This window comes from Orcinus orca, chromosome 3 (assembly GCF_937001465.1).
Source record: "Orcinus orca chromosome 3, mOrcOrc1.1, whole genome shotgun sequence".
NCBI classification, from domain to species: Eukaryota; Metazoa; Chordata; class Mammalia; order Artiodactyla; family Delphinidae; genus Orcinus; species Orcinus orca.
Window position 1 is genome coordinate 59,896,331 of NC_064561.1, and position 13,856 is coordinate 59,910,186.

Consider the following 13,856-nt stretch of genomic DNA (forward strand, 5'->3'; position numbering starts at 1 on the left):
TTAATGAAATCCATAATTCTTACAGGTGTGGGAACTGAGGAATGCAGAATGGGAAGACTACTGAGGCTACTTAGAGATGCCTCTCCCAGTGCTCCTTCAGGATGCTGCTTCCATCTATGTTAAGCCCTGGGTTAACTCTGCAGAGAGGCCCCCAGTCACACAGGTGAGGCTGGTGGAATTGCCCCTTCACTTCGTGGGTACAGAAATCTCTCCTTCCCCTGCCCACAGTCTCTTCCAAGTTACTGCAGATCTACCCATCTGGGGCCATGGAGATATTTCACTTCCTTCCTCTGAATTTACAAGCACTTCTCTGAGTCCAAATGAAGGCCAAACAGTGGGCAGGACGTTGGAGGGGACCTCACTGGTTGGACTAGCATTGTTGATCACTAAAACAAACACTTCCTGTTGTCCCAGAGCATACAGGGAAGCATGGTTCATGTGGGCTGGAAAAGAATGAAAAAGGAGCAGCAAAGAAACCCAGCTGCAAAGCCACTGCCTTGTGCTGACTGCTTTCCAGGAGTTAAATATAGCTCCTGTGTGAGGGAGGCAGAGGGGGTGGCGAGGTCACCTTGAAAGGCTTTTGTGTGTGTTAATTACAGCTTATGCAGGAAACTGAATATCGGTTCATGCTGAAGAAAATAGTACAGTTTGACTCCCTGGGAGAGAAACCCAAATCCTGAGGGAAGTGGTAAAGAAGAGTGGAAGATTTGGGATTTGGTAGGAGAGTATCTGGTTTGGGTTCTGACTCCTCCTACTTGCTAGTGTGGAATCTGGGGTAAGTCAGCCCCTCTGAGCATCATTTTCCTCTTCTGTTAAGAAGGGATTTAGAATCCCCACGTGCAGGTTTGTGGGAAGGGAAACGGGGAATGGTGGGGTAAGAGTTTGTAAACCGTAGGGATTTTTACTGGGGATGGACACGTTCCTCTGTAGCACAATTCTCTGATGTAGTCATTTCAGGAAGACAGGGAGGCAAGAGGTCAGGGAGGTTGCAGGTCAGTGGGGAAGCAGGTTGTGGGGATGTTTTGGGGTGACTCACTTCCTGGGAGTCAGGCCAGGGTGACAGGCTCAGGGAAACACCCTGCATCTTAATGGCCTTTTGAGCAGCAGCTCTGCCCAGGTCTTGTCATCCACCAGGACACCTCTCGTTCTGGACACCTTGTTTCTCAGCCCTGGGCGGCCAGGGAAGCGGTAGCTCCCTCTCATCAAGACATTTCCAGACAGGAGGGGGTGGGGCAAGCCACCGACTTCCGAGGAAATAACTTTTGGCTGTGGGACTGGGCTCTCCCAGAATTGTTCCTTTGTGTGCAGATTCCTCCCTGTTTAGCTCACAAAGGAAATGGTTCCAGGAGGAAGTGGAAAACTGTGACACACATGCTCAGGCCTCACACACAAGATGGCAGCTGTTTCCATTTGCGGCAGTCCCTATCATCTCCTTTACTAAAAGGAGTGGCCTGGGATACCCAACGATAAAGGCAGGTCGTGTTTTTGAGCTCTTAAGTGATGTTCCAGATGTTATGCTAAGCATTTTGCATGGACTGCCTCATTTAATTCTCATAATGGCCCTGTGAGGTAGTTGCTGTTCTTCACCCTCTGTTTTACACATGAACCAAATGAGGCTCAGAGAGGCACAGTTGTTTGTCTGAAGGCACATGGCAAGCAGAACCAAGATTCAAACCTAGACCTAAGTCTAAGGCCTAAACGTCCAGTTGCTGCATAATAATTCCTTCTTGCCGCCTTCTTCTAACAGAGGTTCCCTACCTCCAAAGCTTGATGGAACCAGCAGTGAGTCCCTCACAACCATTCCCCACTGGTGCCTATTCATAGGATGGGTGCCTGGTCTGAAGCCTAGATGGGGCTGGGCTTTCTGCTTCTGAGAAGTTTGAGTTTGAGGACCCACCTCACCAATAGCCTGGGACAGACATTGAAGATGTCTGGCTAGGGGTTTGCGAATAATGCACATAATAATAAAGATATCCAAGGATGGCAGTGAACATTTATTGAACACTTCTTACAATCTGGGCTCTGGGCCTAACACTTTTATTTCTTTTTATAAATTAGGACTTCATGTGGACAAAACTTGGGTTAATCCTAATCCTTGCTTCATGAGACACTCATCATTGGTCCATGCATGCTCCACTTTTATTTAGTTATTTATTTATGTAATCAGTTATTTTTGCTAATGTAGTAAGTATCCACAAATCTACCATGCAAAGCAAAAGCCTGAATCCAGATGATATCATACATCTAACTATGATCCCATGCTTCTGCTTCCCCCTCCAACCTAACTGCCATCCTGAATGCTGTATTCAACACATCCTTGCTTTCCCTTGTAGACTGCAACTAGATATACCCATACAAAATTTTAGTTGCTTTAAACTTTATTAAAAGGGCATAATGCTATAGGTAATCTTTTGTGACTTTTTTCTTTACCATGATACTGCTAAGGTTTATCCATAGCATTGCCTGTCACTGTGTTCATTCATTGTGCTGTATGATATTCCACTGCGGGAAGATTCTCCATGACTAACACTCTGTGCCTATTACGTCATTTAATCTTTGCAACAACCCCACGTGGTAGGAGCTCTTCTTATCACAGTTTTACTGACAAGAAACTCTGAGCCCTAGAGAGTCTAAAGAACTTGCTGGAGGTCATAGGTGCCAGGTTTGCATCTTTCTGGCCCCCACTGTATGCTGTGTTTTGGTGTAGAGGAGAAAGCACAGGAACTAGAGCCAAAAGCCCTGGGCTCAAGGTCCAGCTCCACACTTACTGGCTGTGTGGCCTTGGGCAAGTTGCCTCATGCCTCTGAGCCTCAATTTCCTCAACATTGAAGTGGGGTGATGGTAACTGCCCTATCTACCTCTCAGGCCTGTTGTGAGACTCAAATCTTACAATGTCTGTGAAAAGTGACAGCACTCTGTAAACTGAAGTTTTGTAAATCGGTACATTGTGATAAATGATCTATGTGCCATCTGCTCCCCTCCCCACCAGTCAAACAAAAATAACCTGTGTAGGATTCAAGAGATGAGACTGAACAGCATCCCTATTCAGAAAGGCAAGGATTAGGTTGACAATCAGCTCACAGAAGTCTTAGTGTGATTAAAGAATCAGAAAATCGTCAGTAGAGGCCTCAGGCTGCACTAATGGGAACGGAGTATGTATTTATCTTTGTTCTGTTCAATGGAGTTTAAAAAAATATTACTTTTTTTTTTTTTTTTTTTTTTTTTTTTACTATTTCTTACCTATTTTCAATATCTGAGGCCCTACCCCACTACTCTTTGCTTGTGGTGTTTCCTCTGCATGGCTTGTTCTCCAACCACTATCCCCTATTAGCTGTGTGTCCCTGGGCAAATTACTTCACTTCTCTGTGTCACCTCATCTGCATAATGGGGATAATAACAATACCTACACCTTACAGGGCTGCCATGAAGATCCAGTGAGGTGTTATATGGACTGTTTAGAACAGTTCCTGACACATACAGAATTGACTATTGTTATTTAAAATCTCCCCTACTCCCCCGAGAGTGCCCACTTATGTTTTGACAATTGGTTTAGAGGCCACTTCCTCCAGGAGGCCCGTCCTGCCTTCCTGCACAGGTAAGGTCACCCTGTTATAGCCTCCAGAGCAGACAATTTGTTCATCTTCCTCCATTAAAGTGTGAACAGTGAGAGTAGAGATGATGCCTGATTGAATATCTGCCACCGCTGCCCAGTGCCCAGTACCGTAATGGGCACACAGCAGGTGCACTGCAGAGGGATTAACTAACAGCCTGAATTCAGAGGAACAACCACAGATGAAGGAGGGGGCTATTAATCCTGTCTATGACAACCATCTCCAAGAGCAGAAGGGCTCATGGGGATGGGGGAAGAGGGAAGGTGGGGCAGACTTGTTCTCTGGGGCTCTGGAGGGCGGTCCTGGAACAGTGGTGGCCACTTAAGACCATATTATTAGGTTCACTGTATATAGGAACTCTCCAGAATTCTGAACTAAGAAGAGAGCCAGGTGGGCTGAGCCCAGGTGGACGGTGCCTTGGCAGGAATGTGGGGGTGTGTTAGTCGGTGGGTAACTGTGACACTGGGTGACTGGGGTGAGAAGCATGCAGAATCACACCTGGGATTTGTCCTCCCTAGCCCAGCGACCCGAGGCAGCTGACGTCAGTTTTCTCATCTGTGAAGCAGAGGTAAGGAGAGCAGTCATGTCAGAAGGTTGCGGTGAGCAGAAAGGGAGATAATGTATGAAAAGTGTTAAGCTCTGTGCCAAGCACATATGAAACCTTTTGCAAAGGTTGGTTATTACTATTAATGTTGTTGCTGTTGCTAGTAATCACAGGGGATTCAGGCATTACCCAGAGGTTAGTCTAGACATTCTAGATGGGAGGCTAAATGTTAGGCTCAGAATGGCCACCCTGACTGCTGCCCAGGTGGAAGGTCTACCCTCTTCCCTCTCTTCCTTCCTTCGCCTTGCCTGCAAAAGCCTTCCAGTGGTAACCTTGGATTATGTTCTGGGCCAGGTCCCTGTGAATGCAGCCCACAGAGAGCCCAGCCACCCTGGGCAGGCTTTGGGAGATGCCTAGGGTGATTCCTGCCTCTAGGGCTGGGGGTGGGATCAAGAAAATGATGGTTGAAGGTCCTGGGAAAGAATGTCTTGAGTCTTAAAGAACCCCAGACAGATGTCTCCTTTGCTCTCCCATTAGATCAACAATTCTATACACTTAACTCTATTTGAAAATGGACAGAGTGTGAAGTTTTATGTTTCCCTGTTCTTAACTTAAACTTGAAGGTGAGTTAATCTTACACAATTTGCTGCTCACCTGCAGTATTTGCTGTAGTTCCTAACTGGTCTCCTCTCTTCAATCTCTCCCTTTCTACTCTGATGTGAGCTTTCATTGCCCCCAAATGGCAACACGGCATAACCCCCTCCTGCTTGTACCTTGTCGATAGCTCCCCAGGGCCCAGACACCAGTTTCCTTTGTGACTCAGATGATGAAAGATCTTCACATGCTCCCTGTACTCGCTGTGGTTTATCATCATTCCCTCTGTAATTCCATCCCTTCCCAGGATGGGCAGGCAAGAAGTGAAAGGGAAAGCATCAGAGAGAGAACTTGGAATCCATTCTGATTTTTTAAGAAAGGCGATCATTTGTAGACCTGTAGTTTAAGCATTAACTTTTTTTTTTTTAATTGTATGCTTCCTGCATGCTGAGTGCTTTTCTTGCACAAATCCAATTATTCCCCATAGTAGACAGGAGATTGTTATCTCCATTTTTAGTTGAAGAAACTGAGACTTGGGATTAAGTGGAAGAAGTAGAGCTGGGATTCAAACCCTGGCAACCTGACACTGCAGCCAGTGCACTCAGCTCCCACATTATGCTGCCTCTATTATTAGTTACCAATCACACTCTCAGTTATGGACCTGGATGATAAGGCCCTACTTGAGGCTCCATTTTACCTCTACCTGCTTCTCTGGGCTGTAAGCATGCTGACCATTTTGTGCCCTGAGCATGGCTTCTGTGCCTCTCTTCTTTCTACTCTGCCATTTTCTCCACCTGGAATGCTGTTCCCCCAGTGTTTCTGAGGTTCCTGGCTAGAAAGTGTCCCTTCAGTCTTCTGGGCCTTTATTTATTCTGTTTGATGGACACTGGCCAGATATGACCTCATGTCACAGGAATTGGTGACAGAGTCTTAGTTTCTCTGCCTCACTAGGAGATTTGGAGGTGCAGGGACCCTACGCTTCCCCTCTGTTACTCCTTAGAGCTACAGCTGATTGCTGGCTGGAGGTGAGGAAATGCGATTGGTCCCTCCAGCTTCCCAGCACACTCCTAGATCATTTTTCTTCTTGGTTCAAGTAAAGCTAAAATAAAATCCCCCTTGGTTTCATATCAGCTGGATCTGCTCTTTGCAAACCCTTCAACAAGAATGGGCAGGAAGAATAAATATTTATTCTACAAATGAATAAATCTGATTCCATCTTCAAAAGAAAGCCTAGTATAAATTATCATAATTTCTCCATTCTAAGATTTCACTGATTTAAAGATATTTTATCTGCTAAATAATAGCTTTTTGAAAAAAAAATCAGAAAAATGAACAAATTAATATATCAAATTTAAGATACGTTCTGATTTAAAAAGTATGTCTTGGTATCAATGAAATATTTTTTAAAATATGGTCCAATTCAATTTTGATTTTTTTCTTTTGATTCTGGTGGTGTCAAAAAGAAGGCTCCAAGCCTTGACTAAATCACTGTGAAGCATGGGCAGGTGTCCGCCATGTCCCAGCCCTGAACCCCTGGGGGTTGCTGGGTCAACAAGGGCATGGCAGACCAATCATATACCAATGGCAGCCCTGAGGCACCCAAGGCCAGTAGACAGGTTTTCTCCCCTGCAGATCTATGTCCATGCTCTGCTGACACCTCATGACCATGTTAGTGGTTCTGGGGAAAGCTGACTAGGAGTCCATCATGTGATCTTAGGCAAGACACCGCCGCTTGAGCCTCAATTTTCCCAGTTGTAAAGTGAGAGGCATAAGGTTAGATAGGCGGTTTTCAAATGTTCTTCAGATGGAGCTTTGGGATCTGGGAGGCTTCTTTAGGGGCTGCCTTGGGAGTAGGAAGATGGAATGGACTGTACTCAGTATTTTCATCCCCACTTCCCCCAGAGCAAGTCTTTGCTTAAGATTTTGTTTGCAAAAAGTAGTTTGAAAAACACTGGTAAATGGCATTCTGGGGTCTTTCCAACATTAGTCTTGAATATATACTCTTGTATGATCTAAGGGCAGTGCTTCATTTCTCAGCCTGGACACACCCTCAGAATCCTTCTCACCACAGACACTCCCAGACTCACTGCAGTTTAATCAAGGGGTTGGCAAGCTTTTTGTGTAAAGGACCAGATAGTAGCTACTTTAGGCTTTTCAGGCCACATGTGGGCGGGGCCTCTGTTGCAAATACTCAATAGCAAGAAAGCAGCCATAGACAATACATAATGAATGCCCATGGCTGTGTGCCAATAAAACTTTATTTAAAAAAGACGTGGTGGACTGGATTTGGTCTACCAGCTGAGGTGTGCTGATACCTGGGCTATAATAAATACTTCAGCCTGACATGTGAAGAAATTGAAGCCCAAGGAGGGGATTCAAGGAACTGGATTTGGTTGGAACCCCTGTCCCCCGGACAGCGAGCATGCTTCCACCACTCCACACTGCTCACTTAGCCATGACCCTTACCCTGATTTGGATTGTGGGCATCTGAGATTACATGGTTGAGGGAATGGTGCCTGGAAAAGACATGTGCCCCACTTCTCCCTCTCAGGATATCAGTTTTCTCCTAGGTTCTTAGAGGGCTATAAAAAGCCTCTGAGCTTGCCTCCTGTGGGACGTGCTGTCGGTAAATTCCCCAGAGCTGGAATGACTGCAATGTGGTGCCACATTCTGCCCCCTCTGCAGCCTGACAGCTGTGCAGGGAGAAGAATCAGGCCTGGCAGGCTCTGCCTCTCCACTCCCACTTGGGGTGTGGCTGGGATTCCCCAAGTGGAATTTTAGATGGAGGACAAACCCTGCCTGGGCCCTCCTGGGGCAGGCTCTTTGCCAGTTCCAGGAGGATGAGTGTTTCTTGAATTCTAAACACCAAAACTCCAAGGGCCACAGTGGGAAGAGTGTAAAGGGTAAGAAACAAAAATCTCACACCAGCTGCCTGGCCATACCATTCATTGATGGAGGGTGTCTCTCCTGGAATTGTTTAGATCCCCTTTCCCTCCCATGCTTCCCACCTTGAAATCTTTACCTAGTAAGTCCTTGTGGCTTATCTGGCAAGTCCTTCACATAATTGATCTGGGAATGCCCCTCTCCACTGGAGAAGCAGTGGAGAGCAATGGTAAAGAATTTATGTTTGGAGGTGGGCAGGGCTGAGTGAATAAATCGACCTAAGCCTCAGTTTCTTCATCTGTAAAATGGCGATATTTTAAAAAATACATATACAACACATTTTAAAGTAGGTGCTGAAAATAAATTACAGTAAATAAACTTAAAATGCATCAGATGGCAAAGTCATGATGAACATTCCCATCGAATTCTGTTGGGAGGTGGTGGTGGTGAGACTGCAGGGCTCAGGGAAGATAAATATCACAAATGTATCCAAAACTTCAAATTACCTATGCATTCACACACTGACATGGGCCACAAACATGCCTTCACAAGAACTGTACTTATTAGTCTACCATAGAACCAGATTTTGCCATAAACTACAAAATTTTTAATACCAAGTTGTATTGATATACATGCCCTAGCCGTGATTTTAGAAAATAAAAGCTGTACTCTGTACAGACACTGTCCACTCACAACTGCTGGCAACATTTTTGGATGGCATTTCTCCCCCAGTAAAATTAATGGCATATTTTATGTACATGAAAGTCAAACTGCACCAACTTCATGATTGTTGAGAGAATTAAATGGCTCAATGTCCATATGTAAACTGCCTGACTCATGGTGAGCGCTCAGTTGGCTATTATTAAACATCTTCTATGTGCTAGACACTGGAACTGAGATGTAGAGACAGTCTCAGAGCACAGGTTCATATACACACAGAGGAGGCATTTAAGTTAGTACAATACAGACTTCTAAAAGCTGAGACTGAGGAGCGTGGTGCTAACCCAAAGTCAGTGGGAAGGTCGAGGGAGGATGTGGCAGGTAGTTTTCACGGAGGTGATGCTGAGTGGTCTCTTTCAGGGAGAGGGAATAGCAGAGTCATCTTTTTGAACCTCAGTTTTTACATCTGTCCAATGGGGAGAATGTCTCAGCTGACCCCTTCACAAGGCTTTTGCCAGAGTTAAGAAAAGAAGAGAAACTCAAGGCTGAAAGGGTTCCAGAGAAAGGATTTTAGTGGTCAATTCTCTGTTTGAATATCCCTGCTATTACACAGGTTCCTTCTGGCCCAGAGTGACCCCCCTGTGGACGACTGCCGAGTGAGAGCATGCATGATTACCAGAGGTTGCCCAAGCTCCAAAGGAAGAACTCCATGATCAACACCCCTGACACTGCGTGGAAATGGACACGACTGATGAATGTGAAAAGGTTTCTAGAACTTAAAAGCTTTATAAAAATGTATGTACTTATATTGCAGAAGTGAGTGGCTGAGCCAGCGCTAGGATGTGGGATCTCTGCTTCTGTGTCCAGATCCATTCCCCAGCTGGCCCTGTGTGCTGGCACATTTATTGGAGGTTTGTCTTCTCAGGCTAGAGTTCACAGACCCTGGGAGTCCATGGCAGAGGGCAGGGTGGGGTTAGGGAAGAAACCCCGAGAAAAATACAGTGTGTCTCTGGAAGTCCACTGCACAAAGATTTTTTGGGGGTGTTTGTTCAGTTATGTTATGGACGATAATAGAAATTTGTTTGACTTTAGATCAAATGAGACATTTCAAGCTTTTGGAAGACACTTTGGGTAACAGACCCAAACCCTAGAGTTTCACTTGGTTGAAAAGTGTGAAAGGCAGTGCTAGAGCAAGTAATGGAATCAAGCAAGGTGTTTGAGCAAGGTCAAGGGTTATGATAAACCAGTGCACTAGAACAGTGAGCATATCAGACTCACCTGAAGCTTTGCAAGAAGTACACATTCCCAAACCTCACTCCAGACCCACTGATCAGACCTCTGGGGGTATAGTTTCAGTAGGCTCCCTAGGAGATGATTCTGGGCCCAGCTGGATTCGAGAACCACTGCTTTAGACAATAGAGAGTGGTCCTTAAGGGAGGTTGGACATGCAAGAGTAGAAACAGGAAGCTCCTGTAGGAGATGACAGGATATAGGAGAAGAAGCCATCCAGAATACGTTTTTCAGTAACAGTCCACAGAATTAGGGGTGTGATTGCAAAAAGGATGAAAGCAAAGGAAACGATGAATAATGACGAAGTCTGTGTTTCTGTCCCCAAAATAGGAATCATTGAAATGGAAAATCCTGGAGCTGAAAGTGGCCGTATCCAGCTCTACTCTGTGAATTTTGTATTTTTTCTTTTATTTATTCATCATCTCAACAGACATGTTTTGCGAATATACTACATGCAAATTACTACATTGGGTGCTAGGAAAAGAACTGTGAACAAGGTAAGAAGGACCCTGCCCTCACAGAGCTCACATTAACAGCTAATTCATTCCCATAATTAATCATAACTGCAAAGATGGTAACCAATGAGACGTACAGAGTGCTAGGGTTACCTGTAATGGGGGATGTAGCTTGGGAGACAGGGAAAGATTGTCTTGAGGAAGTAATGTTTGAGCAGATCACTAAGGATGAGCAGGAAGGAGTTAACCTGGTGAAGGTACAAAGGCCAGTGTGAGGAGAGCCCATAGTAAGAGATGGGCAGGGGCCCAAAGTGAGTTGGTGACAGGCAGGGTGGGTCCTTGAGGGCCACCACCAGGACTGTAGTCTATATCTTAAGAACAATGAGAAACCGTTAAAGAGGTTAAGTACAATCAGATCTACAGCTTTAAGTAACTGTCTTTAATTGCATCCTCTTCTTCCCAAATTCTATCCACAAGCATAGATAATTCGTAAGTCCCATTAAAAGCTATGATATATTGCACATTTGAATAAAAGATGAATGCTTCAGGGCTTCCCTGGTGGCGTAGTGGTTGAGAGTCCGCCTGCCGATGCAGGGGACATGGGTTCGTGCCCCGGTCCGGGAAGATCCCACATGCGGCGAAGCGGCTGGGCCCATGAGCCATGGCCGCTGAGCCTGTGCGTCCGGAGCCTGTGCTTCGCAACGGGAGAGGCCACAACAGTGAGAGGCCCGCGTACCGCAAAAAAAAAAAAAGATGAATGCTTCAGGTTGAAGTATATACTCCTACAAGTCCTGTTCTCTATAGTTTGCAAAAGGGTCATGCCTATGGAAACCTCTTGAATTGAGTGACAGTTGTTTTAACTTATATATTACTGTGATCCCTATTACTGTGATAGGAGCCACTCTGGGGCTCCCTGATCTGTGGCCACTCAGCCTCTGCTTCGTTATGTTCCTGGGCACCTCCTACTCTGTCATTGAATAGCTCTTTTCATTTGTATGCTTCTCCCAGATTGTGCCCCAGTTGGTCTGTGTTTAACCTCTTGTATAGCCTTCTGGAGAGTCTTTCTATTACCTCTTCTACAGGACAGCTAGTTTGAGAACTGATCTCATGTACCCCCTTCAAATTTAGTCTTATTCACAAACAGCCCCATTTCCTTCAATAGCTCCTCACGTGATTGTGTTGTTAACAGAAAAAGAGAAACAGGAAGGGTGATCTGATTTGGTGATGAATAAGATGAGTTCAAAATTGGGTCACTTGGAGGTTGAGTTGACTTCCAAATGGAAACTTCCACAGGCAGGAGCCAGTGCAGGAGAGTGGAGCTCAGCTCATGGCTGAAAATGGACATTAAGAGTAGACGTCATAATGGGGCTTGGTTGTCTACAGGTGTGAGTTTAGAGAGAGGGCTGAGGTGGTGGGGAGAGAGGGGCAAGAGCCATCAAAGAAGAAAAAGTGAGCTAGAGAAAAGATGGGAAATAACAGTTAGTAAGCACTTATCATGGGCCAGGTGCTGGGTGCTGGGCATATATTACCACATTGCAGTCTCCCAATTTTGGGTGTCATTATTCCTGCTTTTCAGACTAGCAGAATAAGACTTAGTTGGGTCACTTGCCTTAGGGCAAGAGAAGCCCAGAGGCTATGAGCACCTATAACAGTGGGATTGGAGGTGGGAGAAGGAGAGGCAGAAAAGCCTTCTGGCAGAGGGATGGAGCAGTGGTTAACCTAGGTTTATCGGATTGCAAAATCCATGCTTTCTCCATCTTTGCAAATAGGAGAATCCATTTAGAAAAGCGTAGAGGGTCAGAGCTACAGAGAGGCCCAGAAGATGGGACTGGGAAGGGTGAAAAATTAGACAAAATGGAAGCCGTTTGTGACCCTTAGATGTGGGCTTTCAGCAGAAGGTGTGACTGGAAGTGAGACTGCAGGGAGGGAAAGAAGTGTGTGGGAAGAAACAGGAAGCTGCTGTTGGTGTGTATGGTAGTGGGGTTTTATTTTTCTGTTCAATTGCAAGGTTTTTGCAGAAGGGTAAGAAGGGTATGAGAAGCTAATGGTATCCAAAAGCAGGGTTGTTTTTCCGAACCAAAGATCAGAATGAAATAATGATAGGCTCTTGGCAGAGAGTGGAGAGGGAAGAACTTACTCGGCAGGGTACTCACCCATGTGAGAAGTGGGGTTTGAAACTGATAGTTGAGGGAGAGGCAGAATAAACCCTGTGTGGGACAAGGCAGTGGAAGTGATGTCTAGTGCCAGCAGAAGCCTCTTCAGGGAAGAGAGTAAGGTTAAATCCTATACATACAACCATTGCAGAGTGTGGCTAAAATCCAAGTAATTATATTTGATAAATGTAACATCTATCATCTACTGAATGTTTCCTAAGTGCTACCTTACATGCATTACCTTTTCCCATGACACGCCAAATGAAATGAAACTGACATTCAGAGAAATTAAGTAATTTATCCAATTCATACAAGATCATACAGCTAGGAAGTCGTGGTCAAAGCCTAAATTTGTCCATTCTCTGAATGACTCAGCTCTACTGAGTCTCCAGGCCGACAAAGATGACCTTATGGAACATGTTTGGAGGGAAAACATGAATATGGGTGCATGTTCCTTTTGGAAGAACAGTAATTGATAGGAGTAGAGAATGAACTCAGATGTCAGGGAAGAGGTATGGGAATTCACAGCCTTGGGGACAGATGTTGGGCAATGAGTCATGGATGGGAGCTCATCATAGGAATGGCTATGGGCTACTTGGCCAATGGAAGCCACAGATAGGGAAGATGTGGCTTCCCTAATATAGATTTCAAAGCTGGTCCAACAAAGGCAAGACACGAGTAGGTTCTTCTAGCATCTCTTAAATAATAAAAATATCACTTAGTGAAAAGCAGAGCTTCAGATTATGTCTTGAGTTGCCCAGGAGACAATATGATCTCCCAGAGAATATAATTCAGCAGAAGAAACTCCCATCTTGGGTTGAATGCAACTAGTTGAAAAAGAACTAGTTGTAAAGTAGAAAGGAAAGGAAATTTGGGGAAATTGATTGTTTCATATGAGCTAGGCATATCAGATACAACCTTGGACATTAAGAAGGTGTATTAAAAATTAGAGAAAATTTAGACCAAAGGCTTTAAAGCAAAGAACTCGAGAAGACTAGAAAGTTCACAAAAGCAAAATGATACAACCATAGTCAGCAGGCAGGAATAAATAGAATAAATAAGAGAAAATAGACACATTGGCCTTATATATTAATATTTTGTCAGTCACTCAGAAACTCTCATCAAATGGTTCAGTTATTGCACGTCAGAGATGGATTTCCGAGAGACACGCACCATGAAGGAGCTCCACGGATACAGAAATTATGACATGGTCCCTGTCTTTGAGTTGTATACAAAGTTGTCTAGCCCAGTTCTTAAAAAGGAGTAGGGACTCAAAAAGTGTCCTCAGAGTCAGACCAGCTTGGGGCCAATAGAATTTTATTATGTTGAATCTGATTAACGAAAGACTGTAATTATTACAATAGCCAGCATTTATTGTTGGTTCTCATATGCTAGGCATTCTTTGAAGTATTTTCCATATACTTAATATTTATAACAACCCCAAGAAGTAGACATCATCAGTATCCATATTTTATCCTCATTAGAAGATAAAGAGTTAAGTTACTGGTCCTGTAGAAGGTGGTGGCCATAATCATTAGTCTGTAGTGAAGGTGGTATCTTCACCAATGGCTGATTCTCTTTGAATGATATTCATGAATTGGGAAGTCCTGCTGGAAGGAATTTCATTATAATGTAAGTGGTTTCTGTGTCTGTTACTATATGAATC

At 44.6% G+C, this 13,856-nt stretch overlaps 1 protein-coding gene and 1 long non-coding RNA gene across 21 annotated transcripts in view; one reads left to right on the top strand and one right to left on the bottom strand.

Moving 5' to 3' along the window:
• Positions 1–13,856, top strand: part of LOC117196801 (uncharacterized) — a 132,257-nt gene that overhangs the window by 57,627 nt on the left and 60,774 nt on the right. For all 12 annotated transcript variants that reach the window (XR_007476498.1, XR_007476488.1, XR_007476489.1 and 9 more), the window contains 3 exons: positions 26–163; positions 8,906–9,057; positions 9,913–10,079. This is a non-coding gene — a long non-coding RNA (uncharacterized LOC117196801). The remainder of the gene's footprint in view (positions 1–25; positions 164–8,905; positions 9,058–9,912; positions 10,080–13,856) is intronic.
• Positions 1–13,856, bottom strand: part of AFAP1L1 (actin filament associated protein 1 like 1) — a 72,895-nt gene that overhangs the window by 55,389 nt on the left and 3,650 nt on the right. The window lies entirely within an intron of this gene.